Below are 20,998 nucleotides of genomic sequence, written 5' to 3'. Positions count from 1 at the left end.
GGCACGGTTAGCATGTAGTTGGGAGAACATGGTGTCTCTGTAGTGTTTCTTTTACTTTTCAGTATTCTAAGCATCCTTAAAATTAATAATGCCAGGAACACTCACATAAAGTAGGGGGAGGGGAGAAGGAATCTCTTGAGAAAATGGAGATGTGACTTGCGATTGTGGTACATGTGTCTCTCTGTGTGTGTTTGTGTGTGATGGTTTTGTTTGTGCACATGTATGTGCAGATGCATGTATACTCTTGTATACACGGAGGCACATGAGTGTGTTTCTCTATTGCTTTCTACCCTGTTACCTCAAGACAAGGTCTCTCACTGAACCCAAAGCTCCTGTTTCAATTATTGTCTGATTAGCAAGCTTCTGTTATTTCTGCCTCCCAATCATGTACGGTCACACTTGGCTACACATGAGTTTTACTTGATGCAGGGATTCAAACCTAGGTCCTCATGTTTGAACAGTGAGTGTTCTTACCTGCTGAGCCATATCTACACACCATGGCTTTTAATTTTAACAACAGCTAAGTCCCTGAGCCTCAAGTCTTCTCCTCTGAGCTCTGTGTTTGCCATCCGTCTTTCTAGATATGTGTTCCTCCTAGTGACCCTACACACTATTGTCTAGGATGCTATTGTCTTCCATAACTTGCTTTGTCAAAGGATGTCTACAATGCCTGGGAGGTTGATCTACCCTGCTCCCAGTAGATGTTGCATCTCCATCAAATTCCTTCCACATGCCAGGGCTCTGCTAGCAACAGCAGTGAAGGAGAGCTCCCAGCGTACTGATCTGCAGAACTTCTAAAACCCCAGAGACCCCTTGAAAAGAAGAAAGAAAATCATAGTCACCAAGTGAGGTAGGAAATGAGTTCTGTACATACAAACACGCATCTGGGAATCTACCTTTCTATGCATGTAGTTCTGAGTCTATAAAGCCAAACGTTTCCAAATAAAGCACACGCCAGACTGAAAAGCACACATTTTGGCTTGGGATGCTCCTGGCTCACATGCCTATGTCAGGGTTCAGAGGAATTTAGCTTTTGTGAGCTGGGTGACTCTGCTCTCCAGCAGGGTCCTCTGTTGGGACTTTTATGGAGCTTCTAGTACTCTGTTATGTACCTGGCCATTCTTCTGGCTCCCCTGTGTTTCTAAAGTCTGGCATCACCCCTTGTTGTCTCCAGATTCAGTGCCCAAGAAGACAGAGCTGTGTGAATCCCTCGAGGCAGACACAGGGGACAGAGTAGTGAAATAGGCCATCAGGCTGTGGATGGAACAAGATTCTTACAGTGGAAGCAGCTGATTGTGGGGTTTTCAGATCTGATTCACTGTCTGTGGAGACATACTAGTGTCCATCCTATTAAACACCAAGGTCTGACTCTGACTCATATTATGGTCCAGGTCCCACTTTCTTTTTTGTTTTCACCCTGGTTCTTCTCACCATGGCCTGACCTGTGTTTTGACCACACAGTTTTGTGACTCTGTTCACACTGATCTCATTTTTCAAGGTAGAACGTCTATTTCCCCTTGGTGCTGTTGAAATGTTCTCATCCTTTGGAGGCCTTGGTTCTCTGCTTGGTTCTTTTTATCCTGGCAATGATGGTGAGAGCCTGCTGCAATATATCTGTCTCATTCCTCATGTAGTGTTCTTGGAGGTTGCTCACAACCATCTATGATACCCTGCAGTGTTTGAACACACAAGGGCCCAATATTGCCTTTGAAGCTGTTTGGGGTTTGATTTCCATTGTGGATCACCATGCAATTGAAGAGATACTACATAGGGTCTGGGCTTAGAACCTGTTGCCTCCATGTCTCTAGACTGTGTGCCATAAAACCTTACCACACTGACATGATGGGGAATACCCAAGACTGTTGAGAGGGGCATATTCTATTACAGGCTCTGTGTATTTGTATGTTTGTGAGTATGTGTTTGCATGTGAGAGTGTATATTTGTGAGTATGTATGTATGTATGCATGTATGTATACATGTATGTATGTATGTATTTGTGGTTTTTATTATATTTTGTATATTTGTAAATATGTATGAATGTATTTGCATGTTTGTTTGCAAGCACATTTGTATGTGTGTTTTAGGTTTGTATTTTTTGAGTGTATTATGTGTGTGTGTATGTGCTTACCATATTTTAACAGGTAACCATAGTAGTGGGATATTGTAGCTACAGGAAGACACTCTGTCTCCAGTTACCCCATACTCCTTCTGCTATTTTGTCCCCTTACCCTCCCCCCTCGAGGGGCTAGTGATAAATATAAGAGGCAGAAAGATACTTTTCTGAAATATTCTTATCAGTGGTGCTATTTACAATGGATTGTGTGAAGCGTTTTTCAGGGTGAGCTATTTTAGGACACTATCCTTTGATGTAGGGTACTTTAATCACACCCCTGGGCATTCAGCTCTCATCTCTCAAAGCACCTCTCATTCCTAGTGGTGTGATTCTATCTTTTACTGTTCACAGTTTCTTTTTCTTTTTTTCCATACTGGTGTAAGAAAATCAATTATTTAAGGTGATTGCTTTGATCATTAGCTGTGGGTTTTCACTGGAAAAAAAAAAAAACCCTCAGCTGTGCAGTTCCCTGCCAGTCTCTGCCCTCTCAGTATGGAAGCAGCCCTTCTGAGGGCCACCTTGGTGTCTCTGTGTTCTGTCACTGCCTGTCATGAGCAACAGTCAGCCAGGCTCCTCACTGAACACAGCCTGCTGTGATTGTGGAATTCCCATAGTCCCTTTCATCTGACAGCACTGCCCAGTCTCTGTTAAGTGGCCACTCAAGGTCTGAGTGAAGACTCTTATCTAGGCCTCTTCAAAGAGGCTGGACAGTGGAATCATTCCCTGTCTGCCTTGCCTGGGCATCTTAGTGGTATTTCCTAATACGATGTGTTCCTGAGCTGGGTGGAAAGAATTGGAGGTCGCGAGGGAGCTGTGTAAATTTGCATTTATGTCATATTAATGAGGTGCTAATTGCTCTTGCAACCTTTTAAATGCAAATGACTCTAGTCTGGTTTTCATTGTCCTGTACCCGGCCTCTAGCCTTCCAGCCTCTCTACTGTTGTCAAAGCAATTATTAGTATCCGTGTTAATAAAGAACAAGTTTCATGTCTGGGCTGCTACATGCAGGAGATCCTGTGAGGCTAACAAGGTCATTTCAACATTGTTAAGGTCATTTTAAAAATCACAGTGTCTCTGAAAAGACAGGGCCATTTGCAAAGTGTGCACAGCTAACTTTGTGTGCTAACAACTGTGTGCTGAGTAAGTGTGGAAGGGGTTCGCCCACAGGAAGCTGTGAAGTCACTAACGCAATCTAGTGTTCTCATGGCTCAGTTTCTGGTCTCCTTTCTGCAGCAGCAACATGGTATGGTGTGGAGGGTGGAGCCACAAACTGGATTCAAGGCCAAACGAAGAACACATGAACGCTCCTTGTCATATCTTAACTCGAAAGGCAGAAAAAGAACAGAAATTCTACCATAAACACAAGTAGCTATGAAGTCCAGCATTGTCCATTGTCACCACTGTCAGCACTGCCAAAGATACCTAGAACAGACACAAAGGCCACAGGGGCCTGGGAACCATGCTGATCAAAAACCCTGTGTTTTTTAACCTTGGTATTCTTAAATTAAAATTTCAAATTCCTTGGTCTCTGTTTTCTTAACAGCTGATGAGAATAAGGTATATCTGGAAGGGGCTACAAAGATGACAGAAACAGTCTGTGCAAAGAAGCATGCTCACACGGGAACCTGCCCATTGGCAGTTCTCCTCTTCTTTCACGGGAAGAGAACCCTTATTTTCACAAACATTTGTTCAATTCTGGGTTCCCCAAGTTGAAGAACCAACGACTGCCAAGTATGCTTTTGAGTAAGCTTGAATTTAAGGTTAGTATTAGTATGGTGTGTGTACAGAAGACTAAGGATGGATGAGGTGGGTTTGTGGGTAAGAGTGCCGTGAGGCATGTGTGGAGGTCAGAGGACAACCGTGTGGCGTCAGTTCTCTCCTTCCACCTTCATGGGGTCCTGGGGACCAAACTCAGGCTGCCAGGCTTACATGACAAGCACCTTTGCAGGCTGAGACATCTCATCTTGCTTGCTCAGCTTTAAAGTTTTTTTTTTTTTTTTTTTTTTTTTGTTTTTCGAGACAGGGTTTCTCTGTCCTGGCTGTCCTGGAACTCACTCTGTAGACCAGGCTGGCCTCGAACTCAGAAATCTGCCTGCCTCTGCCTCCCAAGTGCTGGGATTAAAGGCATGTGCCACCATCGCCCGGCAGCTTTAAAGTTTTATTTTATTTCTCTCTCTTTTTCAATTAATTACATCATTTCCCACTTCCCTGTCCTTCCCCCCCCCACACACAAGTCTTTCCATGTACCCTGTTGCTGTCTTTCATGTTCATGGCCTCTTTTGCTTTAATTGTTGTTACATATGTGTGTGTATGTGGATTTGTATATTCCTAAATATATACAAAAGAACCTGCTCAGTCTGTATAATGTTACTTGTATGTACATGTTTTTTGGGCTGACCACTAGGTATTGGATACCCAACTGGTGTGCTCTTCCCTGGGGAAGATTATTTCTCCTGCTCTCAGCATTGCTTGGTTGTCAGTAGTTCTTTGTGTAGGACTGGAGCCTCCTGAAGTGTTTCTTTCCATGTTAGCTTTTCTTTCCAAGTTAGCATGTCCATTGGTGTCATCTGTGTTTGGGATTTGTTTAGGCAGCCACTTTGGTGAGACTTCACGGGTTTAGTTTCCGACCTTTCTAGGAGACATAGTCTCACACTAAACCTTCTGTCCCTCTGCCTCTTCCAATCTTTCTGATCTCTCTTCCACAATGAACCTTGAGCCTTAGGAGTGGAAGTTGTTTTGCAGATGTGTCAGGTGTTGAAAGGGCTTCACTCCTTTGCATTTCGATTGGCTGGGCTTCTCTGCAATGCTTTTTATCTGTTGCAGATAGAAGATGCCTGGAAGAGGGACAAAGAATATACTCATCCGTGGGTATAAGGATAAATATTTAGAATGTCGTTAGAGATTATCTGGGTTAGTAAAGTGGCAGTTGTAGGTTCTCCTCCTCCAAGATCCAACACTTTACTAGCCCCAGGTAGTCTAGATGTCTAGTACTAAGCATGCATGATTTCATTCTTGTTGAGTGGGCCTCCTGTATACTTAGAGAATTGTTGGTTAACTGCCAAAGTATGCATGCCACTGTTACACCCTTTGGGATTTTTGGACCACATTGATTATAGTTGTGGTTCGTAAGTATAATATCTGGATATGTCTCCTGTTGCTTCCCCACCATTTGTACAGCCCATTGACAGACTTGAACTAGACACCTCTTCCTGATTCCTAGCCACAGTGTAGAAGCTTCTATCATACCACTGGTTCACTTCATACCATTATTCCATCAATGCCTCTCCTCTACTAAGACATGGATGTCTCAACACCCATAATTTTTTCATGACACTTTACAACTTGTTTGCAGAAGATGCCTTTAATGAAGAAGGTCCTTTTATTGTGTTTCTGTTGTATGAGCCTATCCTCCAAGCCACCACCTTCTGGAATTCAGCTCAAGTTGTTATAAAACATCACGATAGCTGGGCTCCTCAACATCTCCTCATAGAAGGAGTTGTTGGAGGTCATGGAGCTGTTACCTGAACATCTAGCAACCCAACCTCTCCCAACTAGTTGTATGCAATTCCACCCTGATCGCACTTGAACTGCAGGTCTCTGGGGAGGTTTAGAGTATATAGGTCAGAAAGACTAGGGGAGGAGGCCTCATCTATACAACCATGGGGTAGTCATCATTCATGCTGGATTCAGACCTGCTAATGTGGCTGCTTTAGGTCACCTGTGCTCTTGTCTGTAACCCCCTGTAAATAAACCTAATGATATTAATGCTTTCCCATAGTAAACTTAGCGGAACTTCACCTTAATCTATTGTTGGGACTAAAAAAAGAGGAACAGACTTGCTTATGTCTTCTCTTTGGAAGGTTTATACTTTCCCACATGGATTTAGGTGGGTGCTTCAAACAATTTCTCAGCTATACAAATTTAGGATTTCACTATGACTCCAACTGTCTCCCTGTTTTGAGTCAGAATTGAGTTTTGAGCTCATGCGTGTGTCTGACTACCCGTTGTCTTTATGCTGCCCAGATAGCAGGTCAGTGTGGTGTTGAGGTGTAAAGCCCTCACAGAGTGCCTGACTGTCGGTCAGTGGTTTACTTTGGCAGCCCAGCGCCCTGCCTGTCACTCTCTAGCCCCATAGCTTCCTTGTCTATTCCTCTGCACATGCATTGTGGCAACTGTCCAGGCTAATCTCCAAGCCCCTTCCTGTGTTGGCCCGCAGTTGTTTTCACAAGAAGTAAGCAGATGTATGGAGGCTTAAAAGCAACCCCAGAAATCCTTGTATGGAAAGAGAAAGAACACCTCATGTTTTTCTCTACCAATGTCTTGCAATCATTAGAATCCTTCTCAGATGACAGCAAGTTGGACTCAAGTATGAATTTAACAACAGGGATTCATTAGCGCTCAGTAAGCCCCCTCCCTTGTGAGTCATGAGTTAGGAGTGGTATCTGCTTCAAAGAACTGATAATTGATTAAATATAGATTTAGATAAAGAGATGATATGGCATATCTACAGAGTGTGCTGGGTGCTAGGCTCTGGGGACTCATCATGCAATCTTTATCCTCACATACACACATCCCAGTAGGATAGATGTTATTATTACTATTATTATCATTATTACTGTTATATCTGAATAACCAAGACATAGAAGGTTGGTACCCCCTCTCCCAAGTTCTATGGCGAGCAGTTAGAAAGTCCAGAATCAAAGATGTATTTGATGGTGTGAAGCCTGTATCACTTCCCATACACGGGTATCTATCTGGTCTTTCCCCGTTTCCCTGCTCCGCTCCACCTTCTCATCTCTGAAGTGAGTCAGGATGTGGCTGACCCATTCATTGATTGAGCAAGGTCCTGTTGGAGAGACAGTGGACACAATGTACTTTTGGTGGCTATCAGGCCCCTGTTTCGGCTTGTTTTTAGGTCATTGATGTTTTTGAAGCTCTGGGGGAAGGGCAGGGTAGTGAGTGAGTGAGACGGGTTATCTCTTGTTGGTGGTAGCACCACATACCACAGATAAGCCAGCCCCCCCCCCATCAATTCCAGTTATTAACCTTGAGCACACACTGGCAGGGCGAAACCTTTTCAAGGACACGTTTTCTTGTCACATAGATCAGAATCAACTGGAGTCTGAATGTAGAAAGTTATTCAAGATTAAGAAACAGATCAAACCTTGGAAATGAAATGGATCAGGGATAGGAAAATGTAGAGGTTTGCTCATAATTTAGAAGATGGGGGGGGGTGGGCAGAAGGGGATCTATATCACCGTTTTTGTTAGGATCCTACTTGTGTAATAACAAGTTGATTTACTTGCTTATGATCGAGGCATTCTTCTGCTTGCTGGGGCAAAGACCTTGTGCCTAATCATTTCCGAGAGACCCTAGCTCCTCACATCCAACCAGCAATGAGTTCTAGGGACCACGTTCAAACCACAGCACACTCTGGACTTTCCTTGCCTCCCTCTTGAATCTCCTGCAGGACACGGAGACACGAGGGGAGTATGATGGGAAGTTGTTCAGTTCCTGCAGAGGAAGTAGCTCCAGCCACACTCCTTATTGGGAGCTCACAGAGAACACTTTGAAATTATTGTTGTTTATTAAGACACAGATCCTTTCCGTTTCAAACAGAGGGAGGTGGCACTCATTTGAGATAACCAGGGAGGCACCTATCTAAATGAATATTAGACTGTTTGAATGAATCCTGAGAAACACAACTAAGTTACCAACTGTGCCTTTCTGTAGTGATCACCTGTGAGGGAGTTCCTGGGGTGGGTGGAAGCAGCGCTCACTGATGTGCTTGGGTGCTCTCCTGCTGTGCTGGTTAGTTTTGTCAACTTGATACAATCTAGAGTCTGGGAGGAAGGAACCTCAACTGAGGAGTCACCGCCATCAGATTGGCCTTTGTGTATGCGGGGGGGGGGGGGGGGCGTTTCTTTTTTTTTTAAAAATTAATCAAACATTTTAAATTAAATTTGATTTTAATTTAATTAAAATTAATTTATTTCAATAATGCAGGAGGGTTTAGCCCACCGTTGGCAGTGCCAAGCCTGGGAGCCATAGAGAGCCATGGAGAGCAAGTCAGTAAGCAGGTCCCTGCGTCCACTCTGGCTTCTAGGTTCCTACCTTGGTTTCCTTTGATGGATTATTATAAGCTGTAAACTGAAATAAACCCTTTTCTCCCCAAGCTATTTTGGCCATGGTGCCTGTCACAGCAGCAGAGACCAAAGTGGGGCACGCCCCTCCCCCTACGCTGTTGACAGTTTAAATTGCTGTGTCAGGGAAAGCTTGTCCCGAGTAAGGCCAAACTTCAGCTTAGTGTGAAATACTCCAAATTGGGTATTCCATGGCAATGCCATGTTGTCCCCCTTTCCTGTCCCCGTCAAACATGAACTGTACATGTGTAAGTGGAAGTGGAGGAGGCAATCTTTTGGGGACAATTGGACTTTGTGGGGGTGACGAGTGAAAAATGGAATTAGAGAGCTCTCTTCTAATCTCTTCCTCCACGGCCACACTTCTAGATGCAAATTCTGGAAGTGGGCAGGCCTGACTGCTGTCAGCAACCTTCTCTTTGCTTGGTGTTTCCATCTGAGGATGCCAATTCAGCTAGTCCAGTTTTTCAGGCATGCCTATATTTTCTTTGCTGGTGAAGGATACAGGAGAAGAAAAAAAAATTGGAGGAAGGGGGAAAAAAAGCCCAAGCCAACCAAACAAACTAAAAACCAGAAGAGAGGTGGCTGCAAGAAACCACTATGTTTGTTTTCCTTTCCTGCTGTTTACTAAATTTGTTTGTTTTTAAATGCTAGCTACATTGGCTTCAGATTCCTCAGGGACCTTTTATCTGAAGTGGGCCTAGGCTTGACGTGATCTTGATGTGACCACTACACCATGGAAGTTCTGGAGACCCTAGTGAAATTCCCTGGCAGAGTTGATGCATTCTGTTTTCTTTCTCAACTCTGTCAGAAGCCATCATTGGGATATAGATAACCTTTGTCCTTTGGGCTTCACCTCTCCAGCTTCTATTTCAAGAGAGGAAAGTGGGGCATGGCAGGTCCTTTGTAGGAGGTTCTTTTGAGTCCCCAAAGGCAGTGAGCATGCTGCTTGCTGAATGTTTCCTGCTTTGCAGAGCATGCTAGCATGTTGAAAGAGTTTCACAAGGGTTCTGGCCCATTTCTCTGATGGTCCTTCCCATTTTCATTGCCTGCTTTTGCTGATAGCAGATGCCCATGTGAGGAACTAGGTGTGGTGGCACATACTTGTAATCTGACTACTAGGAAGCACTCAGAAGGCAAAAGGCAGGAGGATTAGGAGTTCAAGGCCAGCCTTGGCTATAGCGCCAGGCTCATCTGGGCTACACGAGACCCTCTATAGCAAAAAAGCAAGCTAACAAGTGACACAGTTTATGTGATGTGGGTTGGGAAAAGTCAGAAGTAAACTAAACTAAGTCTAGGAAGGGTGATGTTTGAAAAAGTCTTGGCATTTGAAACTTCTGGACTTCTCTTCCCATGGGATGTGCTTCCCCATCATGAGGCACCTCGCTCACCTAGAGCCCGCCAGTGTGATTTGTGCTGGGTTGCCCAGATGTTATTAGCAACAACTTCTATTCTGACATACAGCCTGGGTTGGACCACACTTTACCTGGTCCTCTACTTAGGACCCACCCTTGATACCTCTGCTCACAAATGTTCTGAAAAGCTGACATGTTCTCTCAGTTTCTCCAAACAGTGTTTGCTCTGTATCCTTGAAGGTGCACCTTACTACTGGTCCTAGGAGAGGAAGCATCCTATTAACTCCAAAGTCACCTGTGGTAGAGTGAAAAGCTCTGACTCAAGCATGTTCACACACACACACACACACACACACACACACACACACACACACACACACACAAATAGATGTCCTCCTTCACATACATAGATGTACACACATGTACACATATATATATACGTGTAACATACCTCATACATGTATAGTAGTGATGGTTAACCTTGGTAGTCAATGTGACTGGATCTAAAATCAACTAAGAGACAAACTTCTGCAAGGGCTTTTATTGATCAGGCTATTTGAAGTGGATGCTCCATCCTAAGTATGGGTGGTACCTCTCATTGCCAGCTTAGATAAAAAGAGATCCTCTGGGGAAAGTTCTGGGTTTTGCCTCATTCCTATAATATCTTGCTAGTGAGTTTATCTACCCTGTCACTGCTGTACCCTGTCACTGTTGCTCCCGCCACCATTGCCACTGCTGGAGCAACAGCTACATTTCTTCATTGATCTCAGAACCCAAAGCCATTGCCTTCCAAGCCCCCGAAGGCAAGGGGCTCTCCAGGAACCTGCCAGGCCTTCAGCCCAGGTTGGGACAGCTGAGAGATCCAGTCTTGTAGACTGAGCAGCTACTGAGTTCTTCGCTTCTTCTCCAGTCTGCAGACGGCTACTGTTAGGACAACCCAGCCCACCGCATGTAAACCAGTCTTATTCTGTTCCTATAGAGAACCCTAATGTGTGTGTGTGTATACAGTGTGTATATGTGCATATGAGCATGTGTATGTGTGTGTGCTCATGTGTGTACACACACATGTACACCTGTTTTCTGTCTGTTTCCTCTTGATTTTTGGCTGTAAGCTTAGAATAGGAAGTATGCTTCTTATTGTCACACTTTGTCCTCTTCCATAGAAATGTTGTTGTTGCTGTTGTACTTTTTGTTTTGAGCTAGCATGTCAATTTAGGGTCTCACTATGTAGCTCTAGCTGGCCTTGAATGTGGAAATATACCTGCCCTTGCCTCCAGAGTACTGGGATAAAAGCTAAAAGTGGCATGTGCCATTGGCTAAAACTGTTTTCTCTGAAGAGCATGTTGAGGGAGCTGACAATACTCGGGGTTTGGATATATTCCAGAGGCCCTTCAGCCTGTTCCTATGCCCAGTCTAGCCAGATTTCTAATTAGTCTCTATGCCCCCAGGATCTATCTAGGTGACATAGGTATCCCTTAATGCCTTTGGGACATACCTGTCCTGTCTGCTATATAGAAAAAAAATTTCCCATACAATATTTTTGTGGACATATACTTCTGTCACTGTGAAGTAATGGTGGGCTTGTTACTTTAGATTGCTGTCTGTTGCAGTTTTATGATGCTATTTCTCCGTATCATGTTAGAGAGGTCTCATTCCATAGCTCTCTGGGTACCTGGGGTGGAGGGGCTCTTTAGTCTGTGTCCCTCCCCCTACCCCTTTTGTCACTCACTGCCCTCTGAACTTTCTCTGGCTGCTCCCACTGCCAGCCAGCCCTGACAGATTCCTAGTGGGTATTAGTTGCTTTTTCCTTGTGCTAATCCAGACTGTTCTGTGGCAATTATGGTCCTTAATCACCAGGAGAAATTGAAATGAAAGGCAAACTCTAAAGCCCTGTTTATGAGCCTGAGGAGGAAGTGAGTCTGGCAGGAAAATAAAGAGAAACCAGCAAGCAAAGTCTAGCCACTCCTCACAAGCCAACGTGTGGCATGTTCTAGGAAGTCCTGGGGAAATAAAACCCAAAGGGAAGAATGAGCTGGCATGTAGATGTCCCCACTGCTGCTGGCATTGTATATATGTCATGATTGGGACTCCACCCATCCTTCCAGGTTAATTCATTGTTAACAGATACTGATATCAGACTGAGTAAGGGGGAGGAGACTCTGCAAGGAATAGGAAACCATTGCTGGCTTAAGCGGACTATGACATGCATAGAAAGAACAGCAAGAAATGCTCTCAGCAGAGAAAGGAGGCCTATTTAATGTGGTTACTTTGCAGAGAGAAACAAAGAGGTCTAAAGACCCCCCCCACCATTTTTGGGGTCCTTATACGGTTGGTGTTTAAATAGAGCAAGAGGTGTACATCATGAACCAGTCTCAGTCAAGGTGATGGAACGGAATGAAATCTCTTTCTAGGAGACAGGCTCCCCCATTAGCTGGCACCAGGCACCGACGATCCTTTTCCTTCCCCAGTACGAGACTCCTAAGGATGTTTGGTTCCTCCAGGACTATGATTTCAGTAGTCTGATGGCTAAAGGGAAGGGCGCAAGTGTTTCTCCTTAGAGTAGATTCCCTCCTGCTAGGTGGCTATACTGCATGACAAGGAAACTGCATCTCAAAGTGACCCCTCTATCCTAAGGGGGCACCAGATGCTGCTCCAGATGTGCTGCCTGTAGGCTGCCCGCCTCCTCTCTTCAGGCATGCTGCCAAAGGCACCTGGCCGGGCTACCTTGTCCAGCTCCCAAGACTTCCACCACAACTCCCCTCCTATCTCCGGCAGTTGAAGTCCTGCTCACCTTGAAGGCTCCTGGAAGATTTCAGTTTCCCTGGAAGCATCTCCTAGCGGGGAATTCGTAAACAGGTACACTGCATACGTCTTCCCCATGTCTTGCAGTTCTAAGAGGTTGAGAACTCCGTGTATCTACTTGGATCCAAATAAGGAAAACAAGGTCTTAGATGCTTTTTTTTTTTGTTTTTTTTGTTTTTTTTTTTTGTTTTTGTTTTGTTTTTTTTTTTTGTTTTTGTCCTCCAACTTTCCCTTCAAAGGAACATTTCCAAGGGAACCTCTTTGCAACCTGTCTCTCTGCCCCTATGGTTCTTTTTCCTCGCCCCTTAGATCAGGCTGTTGTTAGTCTGCCGGACATAATGTGAAATGGCTCTCTCTCCGTGTTTCTCACTGGACTCTAAGTCTTTGGGGGCTTGGCTCTGCCACTGAGTGCCAAGTCCAGCGCCTGGTACATAGTAAAGGCTAATGAGGGGCAGCAGGTGGGAGGCAGCGTGAGTCCCCTGGGAACATTGCTAGCCTCCTCTCCCTGTTGCCACCAGACCCCCCACTTCTCCCTGGGCCAATCAGCTGCGGCATCTCATCTCATGCTAATGAGGGTAGCAGGTGGCCCAGCCACATTCCTTGTCCCCTTTGTGATACTTCTTGGTCCTCCCAGCCTCCCCTGCTCCAGGCCCTCAGGATCACACATGATGTTAGGATGATATGGGTTTTGGCCATGATCAAAGCTGAGAACTGCAGCTGAGACCTGAACCAGCAGATAAATTAGCAAAGACTTATTTCAGCCAGTTGGGCCAGATTCTGCAATTGTGTGGAGCCAGAAGCCTGTGCCATGGTTCTGAGGCAGAGCTGTCTTAGCCATGCCTTAGCTGTGTATCACATAGGAGAAGGCTGTAGTGGTACAGATGTAGGGTTTTCTCTGAAGGGCTCCTGACATCCAGCGTGGGGAAGGGGCAACTGATAGCTCTCCAACTTCCATTCTTAATAAAAGATGAAGAGGAGTTTATGAGAGGGAGGGAGGAAGAGAGAGAGAGAGAGAGAAAGAGAGAGAGAGAGAGAGAGAGAGAGAGAGAACCCTGCATGTCTTTGTTACTCATTTTCAATGTAAATATGACAGGCAAGCTCATTAGGGCAATATTTTCAGTGGAAAGATGTATTTCTGCTGGACACAATGCAAGGATTTTTTTTCCTGTCATGGAATTTTTACTTAACAATGGAGGAAAAAAAAAGTTATTTTCATGCAGGCAGTTTTGGCTCCAGATATGGCTTTGACAAGTGTTTTCCCCAATGCCACCAGGACCGGAGAACACAGCTGCGATGGAAATTTTAATGCTCTCCAAATAACCCCAGACGCATCAAAGATCACAAAGTCGCACGTTTAAATTGTGCTTTCTGTCGTGTCGACAGTATTCAACCGTTGCCATTTGAGAATTTCAGGGATCTTGTCTGAAAAGCCTTGAACAGTTTATAAGTGGTTGGACTTTTTGTCCTTTTATTTAGCATCAAGGTGACAAGTGAGCTGCCTGTGTGGTGAGCTTCACATCCTCGTCACTATGAATTTTACTTTCTGTTCTTCTCATGTTAATGTTTGGGTTTTCAGAGCAGAGAGCAATTATTGAATATGAAACTCACATATCCCTGGTGTGACCTCTATTGAAGTCATGGCACCTGTCACCCAGCATTTGTTAAGAGCCCAGCATTGTCTCTTTCCTCCTCTCCACTGTGACTTCTGGTTAGTCCAATGACGTCAGGGTAATGCATGTCATCAAAGTCAGGAGGCTGTGCTTTCCACTGTGCTTGGTGACATCACCAACTTGCCTAAGTGATGCTGGTCACCACAGGGCAGGGGTGTGGCTGGCTGGTCCACAGGAGAAGAGGCCTCGTGGACTGATGATCCCTGTGGCTTTGCTGGGAACTTCCATAGGCCTGAAACTGGCAAACAATTGAGTCAAAATGACCCCACTCTCTTATGACTATATTTTTTAAAGTGAGTTTTCTTTATTCAGGTTTCAGACTGGTTCTCTCTCACTTCCTTCTCAATGATCTTATTTACTTCAGAACCTGAAAGCATGGCTCAATATGAAATTGGCTTACATGTTGAAGACTTTTCTTTTCTTTCTTTCTTTTTTAAAGGTGACTTTCCCTTCCTCCTACTTAAATAAGACCTAGCGGAAAAGGTCCATGCCAACAGTCCAAAGTCTCTTGTAGCCTGGATCTACATTGTCTTCCAAGGGCTCCCATGACAAAAGCTTGATGCTGATGGGAGGTGGTGGAATCTTTAAAAGGCGGGGCTTAGTGGGAGGCCTTAGATGTGGAATGCATCCCTCAAGGAGACACAGGCCCCTGATGATGGCAGGGGTGTGATCCCATTTGTTGTTGTTATTACTTTTATAGGTAAACACCTGTAAACGCCCATCTAATCTGTAAAAATGATGCCCAGTCAGCAGGAAGAACACTGATTTAGGGCCTGAAAGTCTCAGTTGTCACCAAATATGTAGTTACTATTAAAAACAAAACTCCGGTTCTGGGAGGGCTAACTTGGCATGTTTCTGTGAATGTATACAAAGTGTGCCACCAGGACAGAGGTGCTCCTCTCTGGATATCACATCTCCAGCGGGTACAGTCGGTGGGTTGTCTCCTGCTTCAGGGCTTGTACTTCTCAACAAAGTTTTGTTAATATTTATAAAGAAGATGTAATGCCTCTTTGGTGTTAAAAAAAAATAATCTAAATGAACATTGCTAGCGGTGGCACTGGATCTCCCCAAGCATAATCACTGTTTGGGGATTGGCAAAGTTTGCAAAATAAATCTTAGCTGATGCCACAGGCTGGCGGCACTGTTTATCTCGGGACACCCTGTGCTAGTGGAATTCTTGATGCTGCGGTGCTGACTTCAGCAAACAAATTTCACAGCTTAGAAGTAAATAGTTTCACAGAGATGCTGTAACTTTGTTTCCTTATAGCAGGACAGAATTAGGAAGGCAGACAATAAAAACCCTGTGGAGGCTAGCACAGAATACTCCCCACTGAACATCACTGCAATAATGCCAACTTAACTGGCAGCTGGGGATGAGTGGAGTTTAAAAATTTGGGGCTCCTTTGGCTCAGAGCTTCTCTGTGCCAGAACACAGGTCATTTCAATTTCCTGTTCTATTGCACAGTTGTGGAGGGACATGTGTTTAATGGCCCGTTTTTACCCTAAATGAACTCTAAGAGGAACTGTACCAATAGAGTCTGAGGGGATATTTTGGAAATGGGAGGATGTGGTCCAAGAAGATGGCAAAGACGGATTCCTTTCCTGGTGAAGCTGTTTGCACAGGGATGGAACTGGGGACATCAGGCTCCCGAGCCTATGAACATCTGTAGACGGTGCCTTCTTTCCTGCCATTACAGAGCAGCGTGAAGAAGCCTGTCCCTTGGGTACATGAACTAGTAGTGTCTCCTGGCTCTTGTGTCTTTGTAGCTTTGGCCTCAGCACGTGGCAGTGTGAAGGCTTTCTGTATTGGAATCCTGGAGAGTGTGCTGTAGGATTCTGCAATCTGGAGGAAGAGGTATGGAAGGAGGGAGAGATGAGGGATATGGTAAGATGGGTGGAGGGAGAAGGAGAAGAAAGAAGGAGAGGGAGAGGGCTATGTTTCCAAGCCTTTGCTTGGCATTTGAGACACTCATGGATTCTGAGGTACCATTGCTTCTGAAGGTGGCTCCTGTTCATGGCTTCTAAGGGACTCCTGAGGTGTCTGTTGGTCCTTCAGAGGAAAGCTGTCCCTGGGGCAGTGCAGCATCACAACAAGATCATCACGCAGGCTCACCATGGCTTGCAGCTCTCAGCACAGCACACACAAGGCTTTCTCAAAGGAAGAATTTACTTGGCATTTCCATATTTAGGTTATGAAACCAACTCAATGAGAGAGAGAGAGAGAGAGAGAGAGAGAGAGAGAGAGAGAGAGAGAGAGAGAGAGAGAGAGAGATTCTGATTTGAAAGTGAAGATTTCTAGTAGAAAAATGATCATCTTGTAATGGCCTCTCTCTGGGGTTCTTCAGGATTTCAAATATCTGTGTTTGTTAACTCAACACATCCTTACTGGGCATCTACTACTGGAATTCACTCTGTTATTCCATTAGGGTTTTTACTCCACAGGGTTTTTATTGTCTGCCTTCCTAATAGAATAACAGAGTGATTCCTAATAGAATAACTCTGCTGATAGATAGCAGAGACTGAGAGGAAAGTGAGATAGTCTTATTGTCATAAGTTTCTAATCTAGAAGAAACTCTAAGCTGCCTCATGTAAGTCAATGAACAGTATTTTTCCTTCCAGGAGGTAATGGGAACCTCAGATCTGTTGCAGGTAGTCTATGATAGAGCTTACCCATGATGTTGTGCATGAATTGAGAGAGTTAATGTGTTGCAGTTTAGAATAGCATCCATACCATGAGAGGTCCATAGATGTTGTAATTTATATAACTGTATTCCATAGCCTTGTAAGATGTGCCTTTGATCAGAATTTTGCATGTGAGCAAACTAAGGCCCAGGGCAGAATGTTCTGCTTGCCTGTGACAAGCCTCAGCCTTGTCCACTGAAGCGTGTCTGCATAGCAGCCTTTTTGGTGTAACGTCATCCTGGGAGAGTACACCTGTACACATGAGTAATGTGTCACCTGCCACTGTCTTTCTCTATGTCTGATGTGCCCCATTTAAGTATTGGCTGCAACATCAAGACATATACCAGCACTGGGGACCCCCAACCTACTTTGTAAAGACCTTTTTTTCCCCTTCTATATTTTCCCTTCAAATCAGAAGAGTGCTGTTTTCTCTATTTAAAAGTTTAATCTAGTCGGGCAGTGGTGGTGCACACCTTTAATCCCAGCACTTTGGAGGCAGAGAGAGACAGGCGGATTTCTGAGTTCAAGGCCAGCCTGGTCTACAGAGTGAATTCCAGGACAGCAAGAACTACACAGAGAAACCCTGTCTCAAAAAACCAAACCAAACCAAACCAAACCAAACCAAACCAAACCAAACCAAACCAAACCAAACCAAAAAGTTTAATCTATTTTCTTCCCCAAATACACCTTGTAGCCTACTTTAATGTCCTTGCTCCAGAAGCAATTACACAATTACACCCTGGTCCATGAAAGCACCAATCAAAGACAGAGTAAGGAGAAGAGAAACCACACCAACAGGCATGGCTTTAAGCATCCTCCCCTTCTGGCTGCACAAACTTCATTACTCCTGAGTATTGCTGTCTCTCGAGGTGTTGCTTTAAATCTTGGATTGATCTGAGGTGTGTTGGCCCTGGCCTTCTCACCAGTGAAAGGGAGACTGACAGGACTGCCCTCTTTAGCAGGTGTCTAAGCACCAGATACTAGGGGCATATACAATATTTATGACAATTGCTGTTTTGTGGCTATGGCGGCATGAGCAACGAGTCATCTCTCTGCCTACCATGTCTAAGTCCAAGCAGAATCTGGGTCCAGCGCATTCCTGAGACTTCCCTCACACCCTTGCAGCCTCAGTCTGGGATGTGAAGAGACAGTGAACCAGTTAAGTCTGGTAAAGGAGTTAAGTTGCAATGGTGATTTCCTTTCTTGCCAGCTTCCTCATCAATTTTTTGCTTACTGAGGGTGAAGAAGCCCTAGGAGGCTTACCTTATCATGAGGGTCATGATTGGTCTCTGTTGGATCCCAGATCATCTAGCTGATATCTCTCTGAGAAATCAGGCTACACCTACTCTTCTCAGTCTCCTCTCTCGACGGAACAGCTGAACTCTCCCTTTCCTTTATAGCTGAAAGCAAGAGCTGCTTCCCTCTGCATCGCCCAGACTCAAGGCAACCTTGAATTGGAACTCCTATCTAGTGCCATGCCCATCCTAGTGCATGGAAGGCAGAGTAGGTCACGTGGAATGGAACTTAGCTCCCTCTTCAACAGAGGCCTACAAGAGCAAGTCATTGTCTTTGTTCCCTTAAAGCTGAAGGCTCCTTCTGTCTCCTTCTAGACTCCATCGTGTTGTCTGTGATACAAGGCTGTACCTCCTGACCTTTATAGCTAAAGGGAACGAATGTCTCTCTGTTCAGCATCACTGTCATGCTAGACATGACAACTGTCCATACCTAATGCTCTCCTACTTCAGAGTCCCTTCATGGCTGCCTATGGCCACGATGCCGTAAGTCTTCTAAACTGGTTGTTTTGAAGAAGAATTTCATCTCAGTTTTGTTTGTACCACCAGTAATATCATCTATGAGTTAAAAAAGGTTCCATCACTCTCCTACAAGGTCATGAAGTACCTTGCTGAAGGAAGTTGGGGAGGGAATGAGCGAATGACTGTGCCTGAGGCTTGACAACCCTCCAGCTCTTCTGGTTAAGCACCAAGACCCTTCTGTTACCTCATGACCACACTTTTTAAAATTTACCTTTTTTTTGACACAGGGTTTTATGCACCTCAGGCTGCCCTTGACATCTCTTCATAGCCAAGGATGACCTTAAATGTCTAGTCCCCTGCCTCCACTTCTTGAGTGCTAGAATCACAGGCATGCACCACCACACCTATTTTAGTCAGTATGGCATCGAACCCAGAGATTCGTCTGCGATAGGCAAGCACTGGCCGAGCAGCATCCCAGATCTAATATTAACAACTACCAATTTCTGTAGAATATTGAGTCTCAGATCCCACTTTTTCCTGTGAACGCAGAAAGGTTTGGCTATGGATCCTTGGCTGGCAGTGAGGGTGAAAAGGAATCAAGTTACACTCTTTGGAAGACCCCACTTCTGTTTATAGCACCCTGGTGGCTTCCCTTTATTAGAAGAGGGTAGAAAATCACAGTCCACATAAGGCAAGCAGTTCCTTTGTGATCCTGCTGTATCCCCAAGACCCCTTTTCTCTTGCATTTTTCCTGTTTGTCTCTCCTGATCATTCCATGATAGGAGTTTTCTCACCATCAAGAGTTTATATCTGTACCTTCACAGAGTACTTGTTTGGATAGATTTAGGTCAGATAAAGATCTAAAAATAGCATGACTTCTTTTTTTCTCTAGACAAAGACCCAAGGGAAATGTAACGAGTAGCATGTGGGGCATTGCCGTTGCTGTGTGGCTAGCTTACTTTTTTTTTTTTTTTTTTTTTTTTTTTTTTTTTACCCTGTGGACCTCAGAAAACCTAGGTCCTTTTGCTTTTGAGATAGGGTCTCCCAAAATAGTCCAGGTTGGTCTTGAACTTACAATCTTCCTGTCTTACCTTCCCATTCCAAGTGCTGGAATTATAGGCATGTGCCCAATAGGCTGTTCTTTTATTTTTTTTTAATTACATTTATGTATGTATGTATGTGTGTATGTATGTATGTATGTATGTATGTATGTATGTATGTGTGTGTACATGCACTGGTACATGTGTGCCATGGGATGTGTGTGGAGGTGAGAAGACAATTCGTGGAAGGTTGTTCTCTTTCTTTACTATGTGATTCTTGGGGATGGAACTCAGGTCATTAGGCCTGGCAGCAGTTGCCTTCTCCCATTGAGCCATCTCACCAGCCCCTAAGGTCTTTGCCGGTAAAGAAGTAAAAGGACGTAAAGAAACTGTGAGCCTCTTGAGTGAACTGACGGGTCCTTGACTCTTCCTGTTGTATTGAGAGGGAGGCCAGCTAGCTAGCAGTTGGGAAGGCTCCTGAGAGAACACAAAGAACTTTGCCCCCAGTCTGTGTGAAGCAGGTGAAGGCGTTAGTCAGAACCCGTTGCTTTCAGTCAGTTTCACAATGGCTGCTCTCTGCCAGGGAACTTCCTCTACTAACCTGACTGCGGTTGCAGGTGGCACTGCGTGTCTGGAGAAGCTTGAGTCACAGCTCACCACCGTGGGCCCTTCCAATAACCACCGGGCCAGTCTGGAAGTGCAACTCCAGGTCTGGTGGAAGTGAAAGCTGTCTCAGGAGCCACCCAGGTCTATTTCGGGGGTTCCGCCTGAGCTCACCCCTCACCTATCTGAAGGGCTGGCTTGATGCGGTTTCCTTTCTACCTTTCTTTACAGAAATTAGCAAAGGCTTCCTCATGACCTTACCATTTGGTCCTCAGAAGCTTTGTGGACACTGGGAATCTCCATTGCTTTTTCAGAACTGATATTTTGCTTCAAGTCTTATGGCCACTGCTAGAATGTCCCTGAGTCCCGGTCTTACTGCCTGGAGGTGCCCTGAGTCTCAGGCTGTTGGGAGTTTCAGAGACTAGGGATTCTGACCTGATAGGATCTGGTTCCTGGATCAAATCTTCCATGCTTACCAGTGCTCCATGGTACTTTCTGCCCCCTCTTGTCTCCTCTGTCCTTCAGGAAGGGCGAAGCTATAGCTGAAGCAGCTGGAAGGTGATTGGAATATTTAATCGTGGCTTCTATTTCTGGTTTTTTGACTTTTCTTGCCTGAGGTACAGTGAGAATGTAATACAAAATTTGATTAGAGGAAAACTAGTGTAACCGGTTCAGCCTCTTGAGATAAAAATGTGGTAATATTACTTTTATATTTCTAATAAATGTATTCCACTCACGTATGCCCTTGCAAAGCACTCTCTTAAAGGTCTTCCATGTATCAACACACACTTGTGGTGGGGAATTGGTCCCTCAACACGAAGGCTCAATCAATACTAAGC

At 44.8% G+C, this 20,998-nt stretch overlaps 1 long non-coding RNA gene across 1 annotated transcript; it reads right to left on the bottom strand.

Annotated features, from left to right (window-relative positions):
- Positions 1-4,290: 4,290 nt before the first annotated feature.
- On the bottom strand, positions 4,291-20,769 carry LOC143443965 (uncharacterized). Its single transcript, XR_013113423.1, has 3 exons — positions 20,636-20,769; positions 12,400-12,527; positions 4,291-4,947 (listed from the first exon to the last, which is right to left on the bottom strand). It is a non-coding gene; the product is annotated as an uncharacterized LOC143443965 (long non-coding RNA).
- Between the last annotated feature and the right edge of the window lie 229 nt (positions 20,770-20,998).

This window comes from Arvicanthis niloticus, chromosome 11 (genome assembly GCF_011762505.2).
Source record: "Arvicanthis niloticus isolate mArvNil1 chromosome 11, mArvNil1.pat.X, whole genome shotgun sequence".
In the NCBI taxonomy this organism is placed as follows: domain Eukaryota; kingdom Metazoa; phylum Chordata; class Mammalia; order Rodentia; family Muridae; genus Arvicanthis; species Arvicanthis niloticus.
The sequence above is the reverse complement of the archived record's forward strand: the minus strand, read 5'-3'. Positions and strand labels throughout refer to the sequence as shown.